The 22,872-nt window shown below is 29.1% G+C and overlaps 1 long non-coding RNA gene across 1 annotated transcript; it reads left to right on the top strand.

The window, feature by feature from the left end:
* The first annotated feature begins 6,352 nt into the window (after positions 1-6,352).
* LOC113218953 lies at positions 6,353-22,775 on the top strand. The gene is made up of 3 exons (XR_003305212.1): positions 6,353-6,737; positions 22,254-22,321; positions 22,451-22,775. It is a non-coding gene; the product is annotated as an uncharacterized LOC113218953 (long non-coding RNA).
* Positions 22,776-22,872: the final 97 nt, after the last annotated feature.

The following is a 22,872-nucleotide window of genomic DNA, read 5'->3' as shown; positions in this document are numbered from 1 at the left end:
ACATACACAGATTAAATTTTCTTCCTTGACTTTCCAAAACTTAACACTTAAAAACTTGTTTCTAAAAATAATTAATCAAGAATTCCAAATGTCATATTAAAATCAAATTCATAACTTTTTCATTCTTGTATAACTTATCTGTCTCATTATCATATAATGAATACAATGCTGCTTCGATTCAATTTCTACTCTTTATTCCGCGTGATTGTTAATAATAAATCCTTATACATTCTAAATAATTAAATTATCTAGCTTAACTAATAATAAAAAAAAATAGAAAAGAAATTCTAACAATACCTAACCTTCTAAAAAAAAATCATTGTTAAAAAATCACACAAAATTATGCATTAACAAAATTTGTTAAAAACATTATTCCATAAAGAATATAATTTTGGAAATTGGAATATCCAAGATATGGAAATTGATATTCCACAAAGAATATAATTTTGGAAATTGGTATCCAAGATATGGAAATTGATATTCCACAAAGAAGATAATTTTGGAAATTGGTATCCAAGATATAGAAATTGATATTCCATAAAGAATATAATTTTGGAAATTGGTATTCCACAAAGAATATAATTTTGAAAATTGGTATTCCATAAAGAATATAATTTTGGAAATTGGTATCCAAGATATGGAAATTAGTATCCAACATATGGAAATTGGTATTCCATAAAAAATATAATTTTGGAAATTGGTATCCAAGATATGGAAATTGGTATTCCATAAAGAAATATAATTTTGGAAATTGGTATTCCATAAAGAATATAATTTTAGAAATTGGTATTCCATAAAAGATAATTTTGGAAATTGGTATCCAAGATATGGAAATTGGTATTCCATAAAGAATATAATTTTGGAAATTGGTATCCAAGATATGGAAATTGGTATTCCATAAAGAATATAATTTTGGAAATTGGTATTCAAGATATGGAAATTAGTATTCCATAAAGAAGATAATTTTTGAAATTGGTATCCAACATATGGAAATTGATATTCCATAAAGAATATAATTTTGGAAATTGGTATTGCATAAAGAATATAATTTTGGGAATTGGTATTCCATAAAGAATATAATTTTAGAAATTGGTATTCCATAAAGAAGATAATTTTTGGAAATTGGTATCCAAAATATGGAAATTAGTATTCCATAAAGAATATAATTTTGGAAATTGGAATATCCAAGATATGGAAATTGGTATTCCATAAAGAATATAATTTTGGAAATTGGTATTCCATAAAGAATATAATTTTGGAAATTAGTATTCCATAAAGAATATAATTTTGGAAATTGGTATTCCATAAAGAATATAATTTTAGAAATTGGTATTCCATAAAGAAGATAATTTTTGGAAATTGGTATCCAAAATATGGAAATTAGTATTCCATAAAGAATATAATTTTGGAAATTGGAATATCCAAGATATGGAAATTGGTATTCCATAAAGAATATAATTTTGGAAATTGGTATTCCATAAAGAAGATAATTTTTGGAAATTGGTATCCAAAATATGGAAATTAGTATTCCATAAAGAATATAATTTTGGAAATTAGAATATCCAAGATATGGAAATTGGTATTCTATAAAGAAATATAATTTTGGAAATTGCTATTCCATAAAGAAGATAATTTTGGAAATTGGTATCCAAGATATGGAAATTGGAAAAATATATTCCATAAAGAAATATAATTTTGGAAATTGGAATATCCAAGATGGCGGCAGCTCGGCAGAGGAAACATGGAGATCGATCCAAAACTCTCGAGGTTGGAACTCGTTAAGTTCCAACTCGCAATTAATTCCTAATTGTCCCGTAACGAAGAGATCCGTGATTCATATTTTCGTCCGATAAAGGATGGCGACATTTTCCGTCACGTAGAATCAACGGGGCGGAGAAGGAAATTCTAAGTGGCATCGATCCACCTTCATTAAGCCTCCTTTTCGGAAAGGAGGATTTTTCGCGCCGGGTTGTTTGCACAACGAGAAACATGAACGAGCAGAAATCGCGTCCCATGACGAGATTAAACGCGGAACATGCCAGTGTTCCAGGGGGGGAAACTGGGTTAGGCGAACTATTAAAAGACGGCCGACACTTGTGCCCGTTTAATATTTTTATATAAAGCACCGTTGCCTGATTATTTTTTCCCTTGCAGCGTGTGGAATCCTCTGTGTTTCTGCAACAAGAAGACGATTTTTCAGGTTTTCTTTTTCCCTTTCCGTTCGTTAAATTTGTATTTCAATTAATATTTTTGATCGTTGTTGGAAATCGAAGAGAAAATTCGGGAAAACAACGTTTGTGAAATGTTGATGAGATGAAGAGTCACGAGAGAATTTTTCTTCTTTTTTAATTAATTTGTATGAGAGTTTGTATGAGATATAAGTTCTTTTTTTCCTTTTCTAATTTCTAGGTAGGAGAAAAGTAGGACGTTGGAAATTACAAAGGAATCATAAATTTATTTATCAAAGATTCGAGGAAAGATTCTTCGTTTAAACAAATGAAAATTTATATAAATATTCTTCTATGAGAATAACGCAATTTTTGTTGGAATTTTTAAAATTGTTGAAATAATACTGTTCTTACTTTTTCTAAGATTGGATGGATTGTATTAGGAGTATTAACATCTTTCAGAAGGATAAGTTGATCACTTTAGAGAAGAGGAGAGAAAAGCTTGTTTAAACATGAATAATTATTCTTCTTGATATTCATTTTATATATGAAGTATAAATTTTTGTTAGAATTTAAAAATTGTTAAAATAGGATGGATTGTATTAAGAGTATTAACATCTTTCAGAAGGATAAGTTGATTTAGAGAAGAGGAGAGAAAAGTTCAAACATGAAAATTTATATCTATAAATTATTCTTCTTAATATTCATTTTATATATGAAGTATAAATTTTTGTTAGAATTTAAAAATTGTTAAAATAGAATGGATTGTATTAGGAGTATTAACATCTTTCAGAAGAATAAGTTGATTTAGAGAAGAGGAGAGAAAAGTTTGTTTAAACATGAATAATTATTCTTCTTGATATTCATTTTATATATGAAGTATAAATTTTTGTTAGAATTTCAAAATTGTTAAAATAGAATGGATTGTATTAGGAGTATTAACATCTTTCAGAAGGTAATTTGATTTAGAGAAAAGGAGAAAAAAGCTTGTTTAAACATGAATTATTCTTCTTGATATTCATTTTACATATGAAGTATATAAATTTTCGTTAGAATTTCAAAATTATTAAAATAGAATGGATTGTATTAGGAGTATTAACATCTTTCAAAAGGATAAGTTGATCATTTTATAGAAGAGGAGAGAAAAGTTTGTTTAAATATGAATAATTATTCTTCTTGATATTCATTTTGTATATGAAGTATAAATTTTTGTTAGAATTTAAAAATTGTTAAAATTGTTAAAATAGGATGGATTGTATTAGGAGTATTAACATTTTTCAGAAGAATAAGTTGATTTAGAGAAGAGGAGAGAAAAGTTTATTTAAACATGAAAATTTTTGTTAACATTTCAAAATTGTTAAAATAACGTTAGAAAGATTCAATAACATTTCTGGTTCAGTGTGTATTACTTTTTTCCAAGATAGGATTGTAACAGAATTATTGACATCTTTCAAAAGGATAAGTTGATCGCCTTAGAAAAGAGAGAAAGAGCAGTAGATATAGTCAGAAAAGGTAAGCCGACATTCGAAAAAAAAGAATCGTGATTCTTCAGAGAAGAAGATAGAAAAAGAATTCTGTCCATTCTGTGCCAATATATATTATCTCTTCCCTTCGTGACAGTTATCAAACTCGATGAAGCATATCTCCAATTCTGAACTTTTCTTGGCCAGAAATCCTAAAATACAATACATAACGAAATAATATCACATTGTGCGATATTTGTTACAATGCCAATATATATCTGCCCTTTCCTCCATAACAGTTATCAAACTCGATAAAGCGTATCTCCAATTTTTCTCTTTTCTTGGCCAGAAATCTTGAAATCCAATCCATGGATAAAATAACATTTAACCATTATCAAACATCGTACAAAATTACCAATATCTCAAAAAAAAAAAATAAAATAAAACCAATTATTCAAAACTCAATATTAATCCAAATATGTTAAATACATAATTTTAAGAAAAAATTAAAAATTTTAAGAAATTACGAATTATTATAATTATTACAATTAACTGTTATTAAACGAAACAAAAATTTCGGTCAAGTAGTGGAATAACAAATGACCTTGTACTTGTGTTGTAAACGCGCCTTCATACTTTCTTCCGGTGCGCAACGTCGACCGTGTTCCGCACAAATCCCAAAAAAAAGTTTCGAAAACTTGAAACTTGGTACAAGACCTAAATTCGTCGATCTTTAAAAAAAAATATTCCATCCATCCGATAAAAGTAAAAAATTCCATCCATTTTCACAGAGAAAATCCCGTTAATCCTCCTTTATGCACGAAATTAAACGAAACGTTTGATCGTATTAAATTCCCGCCTTTGATAACTGCAACCAACTTCGAACCTCTCTCTCTCTCTCTCTCTCTCTCTCTCTCTTTGTCTATCAACCCGTTCGATTCGATTCAGGTTACGTTGCAATCTTACGTTCATACATTATTCGAGCGAGCACGGGTTGTCACACGTGTGTCTCGACGTTTTATCGATCCTTTGACACGCTCAAAATAATTGCACGCAAAAGAAGGTTAAGAGACACGGCTCTTCCTCTCTCTCTTCCCTCCTTTTCTCCCCTCCCCACCCTTCGCGAGCTCGTCATCATTGAGAAGATCGGAATTTCATGACCGGTCGACGTGCTGATGAATATTAACGCTATATCGACCGTTTATAACAACGTGTGAACAATGGCTGGCCTCGTCATCGGAATATAGAGGAAACCGTTCACTCGGATATTTCTAATCGTCGACGTTTAATAAAGTTTTCGTAAGTGAAAATTTTATTCGGACCGATTGAGAATTAATTAGAGTATTTTCTTTTTTTTTGGATGTTGGAAGTAAAATTATTTTCTTCCAAGAGAGGGAAAGGTTCTTATCGAATTATTATTTTCGTACGAAACTGTGTGTATTTGTGAGAAAATGTTCTTTAAAGAATTACTATCAAACGTATCTGCATGGAACAACTTCATAAAAGGGAAGAGAAATTTCTTCCTTAATTGCACGCGAGACTTCGTTATAGAATAATTTGAATTAAAAAAAATCCCGCTTTGAAACAAATTTTCTGAATAAATTTCGTTAAAAAAAAAATTTTCATTAAATATTGAAAAATAAAAATTATCGTGTATCGCGCGAGAAAGATAGATGTAGCGCGTATACCGTCGCCATGATTCGACGCCAAACACTCTCGCGTTATCGTGTATATTCTGAACGACGTCGTAGTAGGAAGAAACAAAAGCGAGGAACAACGTTTGCTGGAGGGGAGGGGAGAAAAGGGCTTGCGCGCCGCTGGCGTGCAGTTTTTCTTCTGCACTCGAATACAGACTGGGATATGCTCTCTTAGTAGACTCCACTCGACCCCTTAAGGAGTGGCACAAGATTTCGTTGGGCCTCGAGATGCGAGTGTACCCTTTCATCGTCGATTTCTTTCTTGCCATTCATCGTCAAAAGAATTCGCATTCTTTTATTGACGGAAGGGGAAAGAAAGATTCTGAATTTTATCTTTCGAGAATATATACAATAATATTTTCCTGAAATATATATATCGATGATATATTTTAAAAAGAAAATCTTTATTCGTTCTACGAAACGTTATCTTTATTAACAGTTATATATTTAGTCCACGTGAAATTTATTCTCTTTCTCTTTATACATGAAATGAAAAAATAGTAATTTTCGTTCGAAAATTATGTTATTATTTCGCTTAATTCACCGTTTGCCGTAGATTATTTTCACTAATATCTCTTATCTAACGTTATCGTTGCGAGCAATTTCCAACGACTTTTTTTCTCGATTCAGTTTTTAATGGAAGATCAACAATCTTGACTCCCGTAGACGCCCGTCCAAACACTTTTGCAATCAAGAATATTATATTTGCGATTTCAAGAACTGCAACTTTTTTTTTCATCACATCGAAATTTCTTCGATCGAAAGAACTATCTGAAAAATATTCCAAGTATTCACAATTCTTCTCAAATCTTCGCTACTCGATCCTTGAATTGACGAACCATTCATGATTAATAAATTTAAAACATCGGGTTAAAAGATGGAAGGATTACGGTCGTTCAATTCGACGAGCGTGCATGCGCTTCGCGGTGCAACGATCACTCGTCCAATTCGTCGGCTAATAGTCGATCTCTCCTTTGTTTTCACTGCTCCGTGGATATTCGTAAAATATACCGCGGTCACGGAGGTCCGTTGCTCGCATTCGAGAATACACACAGTCGTGGAAATATCCGATCCCTTCCAAGCCAACGCCCCCCACTCCTTTGTCGCGTGTTTCCCTACGTTAACGCGTGCCATCGACACGAGAGCAGTGAGTCAGTGGTGCGCGGGCCTTCGTGGCGTAAGGACGTGCGCCATGCTCGTCGCGTTGCTCGAGTGAACGCGTGTGCTCCTTCATTCACCCCGTGTGAGTGCGTGTACAATCACAGAAAAAATACTCCGATCTTTACTGCCTTTCGCCGATCGAACCTTTCGTCTATCGCGATACATCTTGTTGCGCCGATTTTCTCGTTTTTTTCTCCCCCCTCCCCCTCTCTGCCTAGCCTCGATCGTGTCTCTTTATCGATGACAAGGTAATTATAATTTTTTAAATTGTAATTTGTCTCGGTTTCTATTCGATTATAAAAAAGTAGATTTGAAAATCGTTTTAGTTAAATAACAATCTAGAATATTTTTATTTAATATAACATAATAACATTGAATAAAATTAAACGTTATAATTTGATAATTGTGAAAATTGTAAATGCTAGAAAAAGGATCAATGTTGGCTTTTAATTGGAGACCTAGAATTTTGAAATGTCTTAAGAGATATATTTATAAATGCTTGAAAAAAAATTACAGATATCTATAAGAAGGATAGATAAAAAACGATCGTACGTTTGTTATTTTTATAGACAATTTAAACTTACAGAATTTTTAATATTTCATTACATATCGAAAATTAATGAAAATAAATTGTCACGTAATATTTTTTTTTATCTCTAGAATACGATAAAAAAATGTTGGACGAAATTCTCGTCTATTTAATGTAATTGATACATCGATGATTCGATTATTTTATCCCGGTTAAATTATTTTACGATTCATTTACCTTCCGAGGAATTTGATATTTGTTTACGTTTTTCTTAACACAGTCCAGATTTCGATTCTTGTTATTCCGCCCAATGTGTTCCGTTACAATTTTTGGCCAGTTAGCCTGACATTGACAAATACAATGTGGGGAATTGGAGATTCTCCAATGTATATCTAGCCTCGCCATTAATTATTTTAATGGACAACAAAATGTAAATTTAAGGAAATTGGATTCGGTAACGGGATTGATTCGAAACAGCGATACTATATTTTCCCTATTTAATTTTCAGATTATTAAAGACATTTGTAACATTGAGAACGAAATGAATATCCCGTCGAGGGATTTCTAATTTTTTTTTTCACTCCTATCATCTAACGTAATTCCCCAAAAATTTTATTTATTTTAATAAAATACCTTTTTTTCCCTGTTCCATGATCGCATTCTCCAAAAGATTTTTCAGAATGCTTTCTTTCTTTTTCTTCCGTGGTATAAAAAAAAAAAAAGAAAAAGGAAGAAAAATTGCGTTCCCTCTTCGACAATTAGTCTCTCTCTCTCTCTCTCTCTCTCTCTCTCTCTCTCTCTCTCTCTCTCTCTCTCTCTCTCTCTCTCTCTCTCTCTCTCTCTCTCTCTCTCTCTCTCTCTCTCTCTCTCTCTCTCTCTCTCTCTCTCTCTCTCTCTCTCTCTCTCTCTCTCTCTCTCTCTCTCCTCTCTCTCTCTCTCTCTCTCTCTCTCTCTCTCTCTCTCTCTCTCTCTCTCTCTCTCTCTCTCTCTCTCTCTCTCTCTCTCACGTTACAACAGAAACATGTTTGGTTTCTTTTATTGAAAAAATTTTTTTAATCGATTTTTCGATATCAGGATCACTTTTTTTGCACAATTAATTAATCTAAGAAAAAATTATATTCTCGCGGAAGACGAGAACGGAAATTAAATCGGGTTGAAAATTTGTTGGCGAAGAAATTTTTTTCGAAATTCGAAACGTATCGTTTCGAAGGAAAGCTTGCACCGCGAAGTGATCCTCGAAGGATAATCTAATATCGTGTACCAAACAAGGGTTTCTTAAAAAACGTTTCTTAAAAAATCTTGGTTAAACGTGGGATCAAAGGCAGAGGTCGTTTCGATTTTTTTTTAAGTTTTAAATTAACCGTGAGTTAAAAACAAAATAAAGAAAAAAGATTCCATTGTTCCAGATAGGAACCTGATCCCATTTTTTATTCTTCTGCTTCTTCGAATTTCTGGCCATTCGATCAGCTGGCCAAAATTTAAATAAACGTTGAAGCTATCTTTGTAATCTATGTTCGAAGAATTATAATAACGATCGCGGATAATTGGCAAACGTTATATCAACGTAGCTACGAATAATTATTTATTTTATTCGAAATTTTTAACCGTGACATTTTAATTATTGTAATTTAATTAGTTTTTAACATTTTTTTGACAAAGAAATTCGATCAATTTAATGCACAAATTTGATCTCAGTTTTTATCCTTTTTCTTTTTCTTCTTCTTCTTCCTTTTTCTTCTTCTTCGAACGATTTTATTCGATCAGTGCTGGCCAAAATTTAAGTAAAGTTGAAGTTACTTCTATATTCTATAATCTATGTTCAAAATATAATAATAATTACGAATAATTGACAAACGTTATATCAACATAGCTACGAATAATTATAAAATTTATTTTATTTGAAATTTTTAACTATAATCACTTTTTCAACTGATTTTCCTACTTTTCTTTCTTCTTCTTCTTCTTCTTCTTCTTTTTTCGATCTCTTTCGATCAATGCTGGCCAAAATTTAAATAAAATTGAAGTTACCTTTATATTCTATAATCTATGTTCAAAGTATAATAACAATCGATTTTTCGTTCGAAATTTTTAACTATAGTCATTTGTTCAATGCATTCCATCAACTCAATGCACGATACAAACCTGATCCTACTTTTCTTCTTCTTCTTCTTCTTCTTCTTCTTCTTCTTCTTCTTCTTCTTCTTTCTTCGATCTCATTCTCAGTGCTGGCCAAAATTTAAATAAACATTGAAGCTACCTCTATGTTCAAAGTATAATAACAATTACGAATAATTGGCAAACGTTATATTAACATAGCTAATGAATAATTACAAAACTCACTTCATTCGAAACTTTCAACTATTTAATCACTTTTTCGATGAAATTTTCGAATCGATAAAATTTCCGATCAAATCAACGCACGCACGATAAACGAGAAATCGATCCTCCAAACGATTCTTTTTTTTTTTTACATTCTTCTTTCTCTTCAAAATGAATCGAGAGAGAGAGAGAGAGAGAGAGAGAGAGAGAGAGAGAGAGAGAGAGAGAGAGAGATGCCGCCTATCCGTCCATTTTAATTCCGCCTGGTCGAAACTGTGGCATCCAATTATCGACATTGTCGATAAGAAGAAACCAGCAGCTGTTTCGCTGAATCGATGAATTCCGCTCGGCGGCGGATTAGATCGCCGCGGTTGGACGAGGCTGATCTACATGATAATCGGCCAGTTGCAGGCTTCCCCCCCAGTGCCCGAGACCCGTATATAAATTAATATTTCGAATTGGAGCGGTCGGGAAGACCGACAAGTGTTTTCAGACGCGGAGTGTACGCCTTTTCTCTGCCTCCTCTCCGCCTCCTCCCCCTTTTGAATATTGGGATAACGAGGGGAGCGTCCCTCGGTATCCCCAAATTATGGCGAAATTATGAGAGGCGAAATTATTCAGATGCACTTTCTCGAAAAATTGAAATTATTTATTATATTTATAATAATTATAAAATTTATAATTTCAATTTTTTATATATTATATTATTTAAAATGAATTGAAATTATTATATTTATATTAATAAATAATTTCAATTTCTTATATATTATATTATTTAAAATGAATTGAAATTATTTATTATATTTATAATAATTATAAAATTTATAATATATAATTTCAATTTTTTATATATTATATTATTTAAAATGAATTGAAATTATTATATTTATATTAATAAATAATTTCAATTTCTTATATATTATATTATTTAAAATGAATTGAAATTATTTATTATATTTATAATAATTATAAAATTTATAATATATAATTTCAATTTTTTATATATTATATTATTTAAAATGAATTGAAATTATTTATTATATTTATAATAATTATAAAATTTATAATTTCAATTTTTTATATATTATATTTATATTTAAAATGAATTGAAATTATTATATTTATATTTATAATATAATATAAAATTATAAAATTTCTAATAAATAATTTCAATTTTTTATATATTATATTATTTAAAATAATAATTATAAAATTTGTAATAAATAATTTCAATTTTTTATATATTATATTATTTAAAATGAATTGAAATTATATTTATATTTATAATAATTATAAAATTTATAATAAATAATTTCAATTTTTTATATATTATATTATTTAAAATAATAATTATAAATTTATAATAAATAATTTCAATTTTTTATATATTATATTATTTAAAATGAATTGAAATTATTTATTATATTTACAATAATTATAAAATTTGTAATAAATAATTTCAATTTTTTATATATTATATTATTTAAAATAATAATTATAAAATTTATAATAAATAATTTCAATTTTTCGAGAAAGTGCATCTGAATAATTATCAAGGCTCGTTTTATTATCAATCTCCTGTGTTATTCGTTCGTTGCTCAATTTTTTTTCAATTCTCGATGATAAACTTCTTTTCTGACAAGTAACTTTATGAAATATACATATATATCGAAGAAAGAAAGGGAAAAGTTGGTGCAAAGTTGGTGCGAACAACTGTAGAATCCTGTCAAATGCGCGTCAGAGAGGCTCTCCCTCCCCTCCTTCAGTTTCTGCGAGCGTAATGCAATATTCAATGCATACTCTTTTTTTCTTTTCCTTTTTCCTTGGAAGCTTCGATGTTGGAAACAGGTTGGAAACAGTTACAGGTTGGAGATCTAATTCCGATTGTAGTAAACTAAACGTTCTCTTCCTCCACTTGACTCGAGGTGTTTACCTCGATTTATCTTTCCCATCTCTCTCCGCGCGGAAAGCTGCTCGAGGAGCAGCTTCTTGTCTTGTCGGCTGCTAATAGACCGGATACTATTTATAAGTGCACACTCTTTCGGAGACACGGGGTATTTTTAAGATTGCCACTCAAGTTGGCGTTTAAAACGGTGTAGTCTCCTATATTCTAGAGATGAGCCAGGATAAAATACGTAAACAAGGAAAATTCAATAAAAATTTGACGAGACTCATCATTGGATCCTTTAAAAAGCATAATATTTTTCTCGACTCGATCGAATAGTCGAGGAATTGAAAAAATAATAATCGAAGCAATAACAGAAGAAGAAAAAATTTCCATTGCACAAAGGAGAATCTATTTCACCGAATACTTCTCATTATTCAAAGTAAATAATAATTAATCGATTTAATTTTATTCGTATAAGGAATAATATTTAAAACTTGAAATACTTGAAATAGTCTAATAAATACATGTATAAGAAACGCACAGCGTGGAATCGCCGTAAGTAATGTGTCGAGATCCTTTTTTCTAGAAAAAGAAAAGAAAAAGAAGTTTCGAAAATCTTATCGTTACTTCGAGGCGAAATCGGAAAGCTTTCGGAACGCGAAAGAGGCTATCGTCGGCGGTGCTCGGCCGAGGAGAAGGTTGCATATTCAAAGGGGCTGCTGCTAGTTGGCGGGCAGAGTGGGGGGGAGAAAGTCGAGGCAATTTCATTGCGCGGTAAACAACGACATTTCCGAGGGAACGGGCGGTTATCGAAATTTCGGATCCCCTCTCGGTTGTGGCAACGATCGAACGCATCGTTGAACGCCTCTCTCTCTCTCTCTACTCGGTTTTATCTTCCCTTTCGCTCCCTCCTGTGCGTACATCACCCGATCGATCTCAACTTGCCCGTTTTGTTCGTCAATTTATTTAACGAAATATTCGAGTATTTCTGTCGCCGCGGGAAAATTAAAATTGACGATTCTGAAATTTTGTAATGGGAAACAATATGTTCGATATGAACATATGAAGATTGTATAATAAATTGAGTAATAATTTTTCTACGATTACTTATGCAATTTATTAAATCTTTATAAGAATATAGGAAGAAAGAAGAAAAAAAGAATTGAGAAATGAGAGCAATAATTGTCAATTTATTAAAGATACTTTAAATATATATGTATTTATATTCTCTTCCCATTCGAGAACACGTTTAATTGAGTCTTTCTCTCTTCCTTCGAGCATAAAAGGATTTTAAATAATCGTTCAAAAAATTCAAAATATTCAAAATATGATACATTCATCAAAAATCACTATATCCCTAGATCAGATCGTTCTCTTGCTAAGTGAAAAAATTAATAATAAAAGTTAAGTTGTAACTCAGTTTCCGTTTTATTGCAAGCAAAAAATATCGTATCATCGTATTCTGTGGATAAAAGGACTTCTTTTACCGAAGTTTCGAAACACTTATAAACTCTCGGCGTGTTTTCGTGTCGCGACGGAGACGTAAAATGGCCAAACGTTGTTGTTGTTGTTGTTGTCGTTCGAATAGAATTGCATACAAAAGCACGAGCGTGATAAAATGCGTTAAATTATTCATTTCACCAACTTTTCGTGAAAACGACGCAATCATCGTGCAAGCTGGATTTCTTGGAAAAGCGAGGGAATAAAATTATTCTATTTTTTTTCTTCGCGGTAAGAGTCGTTTCCTCCAATTTATAATCATAACGTTATTGTTAAGCCACGTGATTTGATATTTGAGAACAAAATTTCTTCGATTCACACTGATTCCACGGATAATATATTATCTTGGAGAAAAAAAATTTTTTTTTTTTTTCTTTGAAGTAAATTTTGTTTGGGACGTATTTTTTAATGTAGACATTATACGTTATATAAGACATTTTGTCTCCTTATGTCTTGCATATAAAGATTAATATTTTTCAAACTGAAACCAACAATTTTTTCTTTTTTATCCAATATTTTATTTATTTTATAATTTTATAATTTTTTTATTTTATAATATTTGAAGTATTTTTTTTTATAAAATAAATATTATATAAGATATTTGCTCTTTGTATCTTGTATTTTGTAGAAATTAATATTTTTCAAACTGAGAGCAACTTTTTATTTTTTATCCAAGATTTTGTAATATTTAAAGTATTTTTTTATAAAGTAGATATTATATAAGATATTTGCTCTTTGTATCTTATATGTAGAGATTAATATTTTTCAAACTGAGAGCAATTTTTTATTTTTTATCCAAGATTTTATAATATTTGAAGTATTTTTTTTATAAAATAAATATTATATAAAATATTTGCTCTTTGTATCTTGTATGTAGAGATTAATATTTTTCAAACTAAGAGCAATTTTTTTTTTTTTATACAAAATTTTGTAATATTTGAAATTTTTTTCAAATACTTTTTTATAAAATAGATATTATACAAGATATGATTTATATCTTACATATAGACATTAATATTTTTCAAACTGAGAGTTCCAGCAACTTTTTTTTTATCCAAGATTTTTGAAGTATTTTTTTTATAAGATAGATATTATATAAGATATTTGCTCTTTGTATCTTGTATGTAGAGATTAATATTTTTCAAACTGAGAGCTTCAGCAACTTTTTTTTTTATCCAAGATTTTTGAAGTATTTTCTTTATAAAATAGATATTATATAAGATATTTGCTCTTTGTATTTTGTATATAGAGATTAATATTTTTCAAACTGAGAGCAACTTTTTCTTTTTTATCCAAGATTTTATAATATTTAAAGTATTTTTTTATAAAATAGATACAAAGAGCAAAGTATCTTGCATAAAGAAATTAATATTTTTCAAACTGAGAGCAACTTTTTCTTTTTTATCCAAGATTTTGTAATATTTGAAGTATTTTTTTATAAAGTAGATATTATATAAGATATTTGTTCTTTGTATCTTGCATATTAGAGATTAATATTTTTCAAACTGCGAATTCAAAGAATTCTTTCTTTTTTTCTTTATCTAAGATTTCTCCCGATAAATCTCGCTAGCCTAAATAAATTAAGAACCAACTCCCGATTCGAAATTATTATTCAAGCGAGATCACTTGATACAATCATAATTATTCCTTTAATTGTGACTAAGCACGCAACATTGGAACGATTTCATTCGTTCATCTTCCTTACATTTCGTGACTTCGAAATGAACATTTATTAATCCAACAAAAAGCATCCCAATTTCTATAAACTTTTGTGTTAATATTCCACCAATGTTTCTCGATTTATACATCATTTTTTTTCAAAACCATTTTACATTATATCATCAATCAAATTCAGAAGGAATATAATGCACAACATGGAAATAATTCATCGTGTTAATATTTGAACGAAATATGTTTTCAATCAAACCAATGTTTCTCGATTTATACATCATTTTTTTTCAAAACCATTATACATTATATTATCAATCAAATTCAAAAGGAATAATACACAACATGCAAATAATTCATCGTGTTAATTTAAACCCATAAAAACGAAATATGTTTTCAATTAAAAAGAAGAAGAAAAAGAAAGAAAGCAAAATTTAAAAGCTGATAAAATTATTGGCAGGTATTTAAACTGCGGTCTCAAAATGTTTAACATTTTTTTCACGATTAAAATATCGATGATCTAGAAAGAATCAAATTAAAACTTCTGAAAATTCTTATAATCCATTTCCTCATATATATATACGATTAATTACGGTTACGATTTCGAAACGTTAAATTGTTTATTAAAATCGCTTCTCGACAAGAATTATTTCTAATTAACACACTTTTCCCCTACTATTATTATTATTCCCGTTGAAATTAGGTTAGAATCTATCGATCGTGGCCCTGCAACGACATTAAAATCGCACGAAAAATACATAAATTTCCTTCGAACCTGAGAAAAAAATACATTAATTCTGTATCACAGAGTTCGAAGAATTCACAAACTTTTTTCACTCTCGTAAAACCTAAACCTATTTTTATTCTTAAACTTTAATAAACTTAAATAAAATAACCAAGCATAAAAATAAAAAAGAAAGAAAAAAAAAATACATTCAGTTAAAACAACATCCACACATATACAAATATATTATATAATCTCGTAATTCTCGTAATTTTAATTTCTCGAAACGAAATCGAGAATGAAATACGAGATATATATATATATATATATATATATATTTAAAAAATATATATTTAAAAATACATTCAGTTAAAACAACATCCACACATATACAAATATATTATATAATCTCGTAATTCTCGTAATTTTAATTTCTCGAAACGAGATCGAGACGAATGAAATACGAGATATATATATATACATATATTTACGATAAATTTCTGCCAATAAGATTTAAGATTTGACGTGAAGTTTACGCTGCGCGAAAAATACATTGGATGATAAAATAAACAGTGGATTAATAAATTTCGAATTGGATTTTTACCGGGATATCTCAACGGAAGATTCGCACGCGTTCCGTAACGCGGATAAATCTGGAAACAATGGCGCAAACGATGGAGAGGGGAGGGGAGGGGGAAGTGCACGCGCGATGTATTTCTCTAAATACATCGATAGATTAAAACGGGGAGAGGTGAATAAGCCGAAACGATTATTACGCGTCGGATGAACAGAAACGCTCGCTGACCTTTCCCGATCCACTCACCGTGAATCTGTTCCAAATTCGAGTCGTTTTGGCATTCGCATCGAGTAACGCGTCGCGGATGAAATTGTTCGAACCGCGATGTTTAACATTTTTTCCTTTTTTTTTTTCACGATTGAAACATCGAGAAGAAAGACGAAAAGATCTTGAAGAAAGAGTTGAATTAGAACTTTTGGAAACTCGTATTGTAATTTGTTATCGAGAATTTATCTATGTAGAATTTGTTTCCTCGATGTGCGGTTAGGTTAGGTTACGATTTTACCAACCGAGGAAAACTAAATTTCACCGTTCATGCACTCGCTTAAGAAATGAATAAATATTAAGATAAAAATATTTGTGTATGTATTTTTATTGGAATAGTAATAATAATTTATTTATTATTATTATTAATTTATTATGTAAATTGAGGATTTTAGGGAAAATTTATCAAAAATTGGAAATTCGATTTTCTGAAGAGGAATAATAATAATTTATTAAAGTGCAAAATTGATTTTATGGATAATTTTAGGGGAAAATTTACCAAAAATTGGATTGAAGAGGGAACTTTCCTCCGAGGATGCAGAATAAAGAACAATTTCTCGATCAATTCGTTTCGGTCTTCTGAAGGAAAGGAAGGGAAAAAGGGGAAGGATTCTTTACGACGTTTCGAACTTTGTTCGTCCGAAATCGAATCTTGGAAAAAGCGTAGGCAAAGGAAACCGCGAGGGGATCTCCCTGTGGGGAATTAGCGAAATTTCGGGGAGAAATGGCCGATTTGCAATATAATTCCACTTGCAAATTGGTCGAATTAGCATTGTAAAGCGACAAACGAGGCTGGAAGTTAGGCCTCCCGGTTCCCTCGGCCGGAAAACTTGCATACTTTAACGTTGCAAACTTTATACGTGTGTATAGTTAGTTTCTCTCCTAAACTAAATCGCCTACTTTGACGAACTTAATAAACCATGAAATTCGTCGGCTTGGAATTGGAAAGATTGGGCCACGCCTTTGCCCTATAAACTCTTTTCAATCCCAAGTTATCACACACGACACTCTTCTCTCCTTTTCCACGTCTCTCCTATTCCATGCACTCTCTGCTCCTTTGATCTAGATTTTGCAGAATGTCTCACCGAGTCGGATACGTTTTGATAAAATGTATATATGCACGTAGCAAGAATAGAACATTTTTCACTCCATTTCCAATAAATTTTATAACGCTTTATATTCTCAACATATCTTTAAACAATTAATTAAATAAAGGAATTTTTTTAATTGTTTTCTCATCAATTGTATTTCTAAAAAGTTGATGTATGAATGAGTTTTTTATCGTAATTTTGAGACCACTCTCAAGGTATCGAATGAAGCTGAAGCTTTTCTTAGCCGACGATTATTCAGAAGAACCAACGGTCGGTGATTTCCTCGGCTCAAATTTTTGGCACCGGGTTCGACTTCGAATCAGAGATGGGATCAAGGGTGTAGCGCCGTCGAAATTTTTAAATTTGTTCTCCTTCGAATTCTTTTTTTTTTTTTTTTTTTGTTTCTCTGATCTACAATCGTAAAATCAATCTCCTCTGTTTATCGATTTCGACGATCATTATTTATAATATATTTCGCACCCTCTTTGTGCGACGATATACGTATCTCTGAAGAAGTGTAAAAATAGCAAAAAAAAAAAAAAATAATAAAAATTCTCCTCCGGAGAATGGAATTATATTCGCATGTTGCTCCGCCTTTTCATATCTTTCGAAACGGAATTGTCACTGTTCTATTTGATCGATCGATTAAATTTTCCGCTCCCCTTGGCCCGACAAACTATGAAACTTTGACGCGATCATTTATTGACCGATGAACCTTTTGCTATATATCTTTCGCTGCGTTTTTTCTTTACACAGATATCAATGATAATTGGAAATTGATAATTCAAGTGCTCTTTAACAAGCGCATAAATTCTATTCCGTGTACATTTAATATATTTAATATAATATATTTTTATTTTTATATATATATAATTATATAATATATTTTTTTTTATTTATTTAATATAATATATTTATTATATATTTAATATAAGTTTCAGGCCAAATTATTATAAAACTTTAATATTATATTATATTTAAATAAAATTCTTGTTTCGTTTCAAAGGCGATAAAGTTTTTTAAACGTTTCATTCACGAAGGTTTTTAAAAATCTTTATTTTTGTATTAAGATAAAATTTGGCTAAATATTGTTCTTTCGAAATTAAAATTTGATTCGAGATGTAAATAAGAATATTCGTGAAATTAGAAATATTTTATTGGTTATTTTTTTAATTTCAAAAAAATAAAGTTTCTTGTTCCATAATGTAAGATGGCAAAAAATAAACTTGAATTATTGCCAACATAAAAATTTGACGCATAAAAATGTTCCTATGTAATCGTAAAGCTATTCGATAGGGATGTATAATTCGTTGAAAAGAACAGTTTTTTTTATGAAGCAAACGTAAGACTCTTAAACAATGAGCGTGCATGGCCTATGAAGATGAAGGAATCTCATCCTTCGTGTCGCTTTTGGCACAGAAAGGTTGGCATTACACGCGGCAACGGCGCGACGAAGGTCGCCATTACAGGGCCGACTGCACGTGTAAAATTAACTTTGATCCCCACTAACCTCGGTTTACCCTTCTGTCTACTTCCATCTTATTTCTGTCTTAAACATTTCAGTTCATTCTTTTATTTAATAAATATCATCATTCTCAATTTCAATTTTTTTTTTTTATTAAAGTTTTTTATATCTTTTATATACTATAATTTAATATACAAGTTAATTGAAATATTTCAAGTAAGAGTATCGATTCCAATTTGAAACTTCATTTTTTAACAAATAAGAATTCAATAATTTTATCATATTGTCATATCAGCAGGAATATTTTAATTTACAATACATTGTAGAATTAATTATTATAGAATTCTATTGTCGAGTTAAATATAATTTTCTCCAAGTTTTTTTTTACTTTCATTTATTTCACATGTATTAATTATCTACATAAATTACATCGACAACTGTCTGAGAAAATTAACATTTCTGAATTGATCCAGGCTTATATTTCATTTCATTATATTCTTATCATTCATTTTATCTAAAAATTCTTATGGCTGCAAGAAACTATGGAAAATTTATTAATCACATTCCTTCCATTAATCAGGTGGTTACAAAATGGATCATTAATCAAATTTTAATTAATTATTATTGATTAAATTTCAATGGTTAATTTCTATAATGTAAATAGTCACTGATGCATATCAAATTCCATTTAGCATGTTCTCATTAATCTATCCTGACCAAAATATTCTAATGATATTCTGTTAATCAAATTATACTTGTACATTTCTACTTGTCAGTTTCCGCTGGAATTTGGAAACCTAATTTCAATAATCATGTTTTAATTTTACTTCAATTATAACAGAGTTACATATTGCAAATCAGTTTTACATATCTTATTCGATAATTATGTCTTGTCAATCATATTTATTTGTTCTATTATTAATTTATCTCTTCCTTTATGCAATGATATTTCAATATTACTCTTCTTCTACTTTTCTATCTATTTATTCATTAATTTTTCACAATTATTTATTCTACTATTTTATATGTATCAGTAATTCATTTTTTTCTTTAAATAAATGATATTTCAATATTACTTTATCATATTTCTATTTATTTATTCATCAAGTTTCCTTATTGTGCATCATTTGTTCTATTCTATCATTAATTTATCTTTTTCTTTATGAAATAATATTTTATTATTACTTTATCATATTTATTTCTGTTCATTTATTCATTAATTTTTCTTATTCTACATTTTAAAATTCTTTATCATATTAAAATATGTATTATATTATATTATTAAAATAATTAAATATGAAATATTTAATTCATCAAGTTTTGAATTGTCAGAAAAAATCAAAGAAAATTATTGAGGTTATATTTATCATATTATTTCACTAACGTTTCATCACTCATATAAAAAAAAACAATTAACGTTAACAATTAACATTCCAAAAAATTTCATATTTTAATTATGAAAGATTTTAATCTCCATAAAAAAAACGTAAAAAATTTATATACATAAAATAACAAGCTCGTGTCAAATGCATACATTATCAAAGTTATATTATCAAAGAAAATATGAAATTAAACTTACCACATTTTCAATTGAATTTTCCGCTGAAAACTATAAAAATCACTGTAGAAATATCTTCACACAATAAACACGAAAATTTAAATAATCACAAATCTTTTTGTTTTAAAATATCGATCTAGAACAAATCACGATAAACGGATCAAAGCACCATTTTTCCTTGTAGTATTCTTGTCTCGTGAAAGAAAGGATAAATAATTTCGACGGATAGTTTAATTATTTAAATAAAATCCAAAGTATTACACGTTATATTCCAGATCAGATTTGTATCGATTCTTTAATGGCAAAATTCAAGATATAATTTTATTCGTATTGATATAGATATAACATAGATATATCAACGAAAAGTTTCTATTGAAATAAAAAATTTTATTATTACGTTGAAATTTTTAATACGAATTATGAATATATCATAAAACGCAGTATAAAATCATATTTATAAAAAGCATTTTATTACAAAAACAATTAATAATTAACTTTAAGGTTAAGTTTAAATAAAAAATGAAATACGACTAGATATTAAAAACAAAAAAGAGAATTAAAGTGATTCTATATTTAAATTCATTCTATTTCACAGAGAAACCAACGAAAAATCAAACTTTTCTCCGCGAATATAATTTGTAATGCAATCCTACGATATAACTCGTAATGAAAGTTTCATTGGTATTTACCGTCTTCGGTAACCATTACTGATTTTTAACGCAGATTATATCCGTTATCGATAATTGAAATCAGAATTATTAGATCTCATACTGTGATAAAAATTCTTTGTTTAAATCTTTCTGATAGGAAAAAAAAATATAAATTTTAAATATCTATTTTTTTCCTGCCAATTTTACAATAACAGTGCAACGATTTAATCAAGAATTGTTGAACGATCTTTTTTCTTTTTCGTTTCGTTTGAATTAAACAGACAAGAATTTGTTTCGAAATTTAAAGTGAATTTTCTAATTTGTGCAATTTGGTTTAAATTTTTAATAAGTATGTTCAATGATTTTATTTAGAATTTTATTATTTATTATTCATGTGAAATCTTGTGGCTTAACGTGATAAATAACGTTAGAAAGTTCTATATTTTTCGAAAAATTTAATCAAAGTAGAAGTAAAGGTAAGTTTGAATATTCATCGTGATGTCAATCGCGAAAAATTGACTATTCATTGTGCGTTTATACATCATTGAAGTTTTCGTAGTTAATATTTTTATTATTTTAACCGATAGTTACGTTGAGGTTATGTTTCTACAACATGTGATTATGATTTTGTGAATAATTTATAGATTTTATAATCTAACATTGTGTATTGCGTAATATCATAAAAAGATAAAAAAAAATGCAATTAATTTTTATTCGATTCGATTAACATAAATATTTTTCAACTATTATTTTGTATTCCTGTTAATACTTTATTACAAATTACCAATTGTTTTTGACCAATAAAATTCGAAACTCTTATAAACAGTAAAGAAAATGTAAAAAAGAATTTGATTATTTATTCATCTATATTCGGTTATAGAATTTTTCTGAAATCTTAAAAATATATTATAATTTACTATGTGTAATTTAAAACGTGGAGAATATTTTAGAAATTTCTTTATTTAATATTGAATTTGTCTGCATTTATTTCGATGCATTTTTGAACTGATTGATGAGAATATGTATATTTTAAATTATTTATAGTCGAGATACCGCTATCAGAAAAAAAAAAACAATCGAGAATTTCTCAATGCCAAGGTTCTTCAACGAAGAGGAAAAAAAGCACGAAATAATTGAAAGAGTACTCCAATTATTTGGTTCCTGAATGGACGGCGACTGGAAGCTTTTTAATTCGATATTGTAACTTGATTTTCCAACATTTTGGACTATATCGACTGCATTCGGTACAGCTTTTTGGCCGCGTATCACATTATTAGAAGTTAATAAATTGCATTGAATCGTTCAAGTGATCTTTGAAGTAAGGCCAAATATTAATAAAAAGCCGGATAGATCCAATAAAATGGTTATTATTATTTTACAAATTTTCTTCTCATTGGTTCTCATAATATTTTAACGAAAAGAATATTATTATTATTATTGTTGAAAATAAATTGTATTTAATATAATTTCATAAAAGAAAAGAATCTCTTCAAAAAAGAGTGGAATTTAAATAAATCTTGTTAAATTCTAGGAAATAGAGGGAAATTGTGAAGGAAGCAATTCTGAAATGATAGAACCAGTAATTAAGGAGGAAACAAGGTGAATTCTTGGGAAGGAAAGTCTTTATCATAGTAGGAGGAAAGATTGGTCGTGGGAAGAAGGACGACAAAAGAAGGCAAACTCAAGGTATCGCTAGTTTATCGAGTCTGAGAGCATTTCTTTGTACAGGGGAAAGGTGGAAAAATCGCGAAACTCTCGATAGCTGACCTGGTTACGTCTATTCGTATCAAAGCAGAAGCAAAATGGTGATGCTCTTCACTAAAGAATTTATTATCCTCGAAGAGGGAGACGGATCCAAGATGGATTTAAAAGAGATCAGAGGTTAATAACCTTGACTTGGATTGGATTAAGTGAATTCAACGAACGTTTAAAATATTCTCAAAAATACTATTCTTTATTTATATTTAAAATTTCTTCGTCAAATGCTCGACACTGTCAAAATCTTCTATTTCAAAATCTTTATCTTTTGCTTCGATTGAAAAATTTTATTTATAAAAAAATATTATGTTATCGTTATATAACGATATTATATAAATATTTCTAGAAATATTTAACAATTTAAAAATTAATTATTTTAAATATATTTAAAA

The sequence above is a fragment of the Apis mellifera genome, linkage group LG8 (genome assembly GCF_003254395.2).
Source record: "Apis mellifera strain DH4 linkage group LG8, Amel_HAv3.1, whole genome shotgun sequence".
NCBI classification, from domain to species: Eukaryota; Metazoa; Arthropoda; class Insecta; order Hymenoptera; family Apidae; genus Apis; species Apis mellifera.
This window is presented reverse-complemented; position numbering and strand designations above follow the sequence as displayed.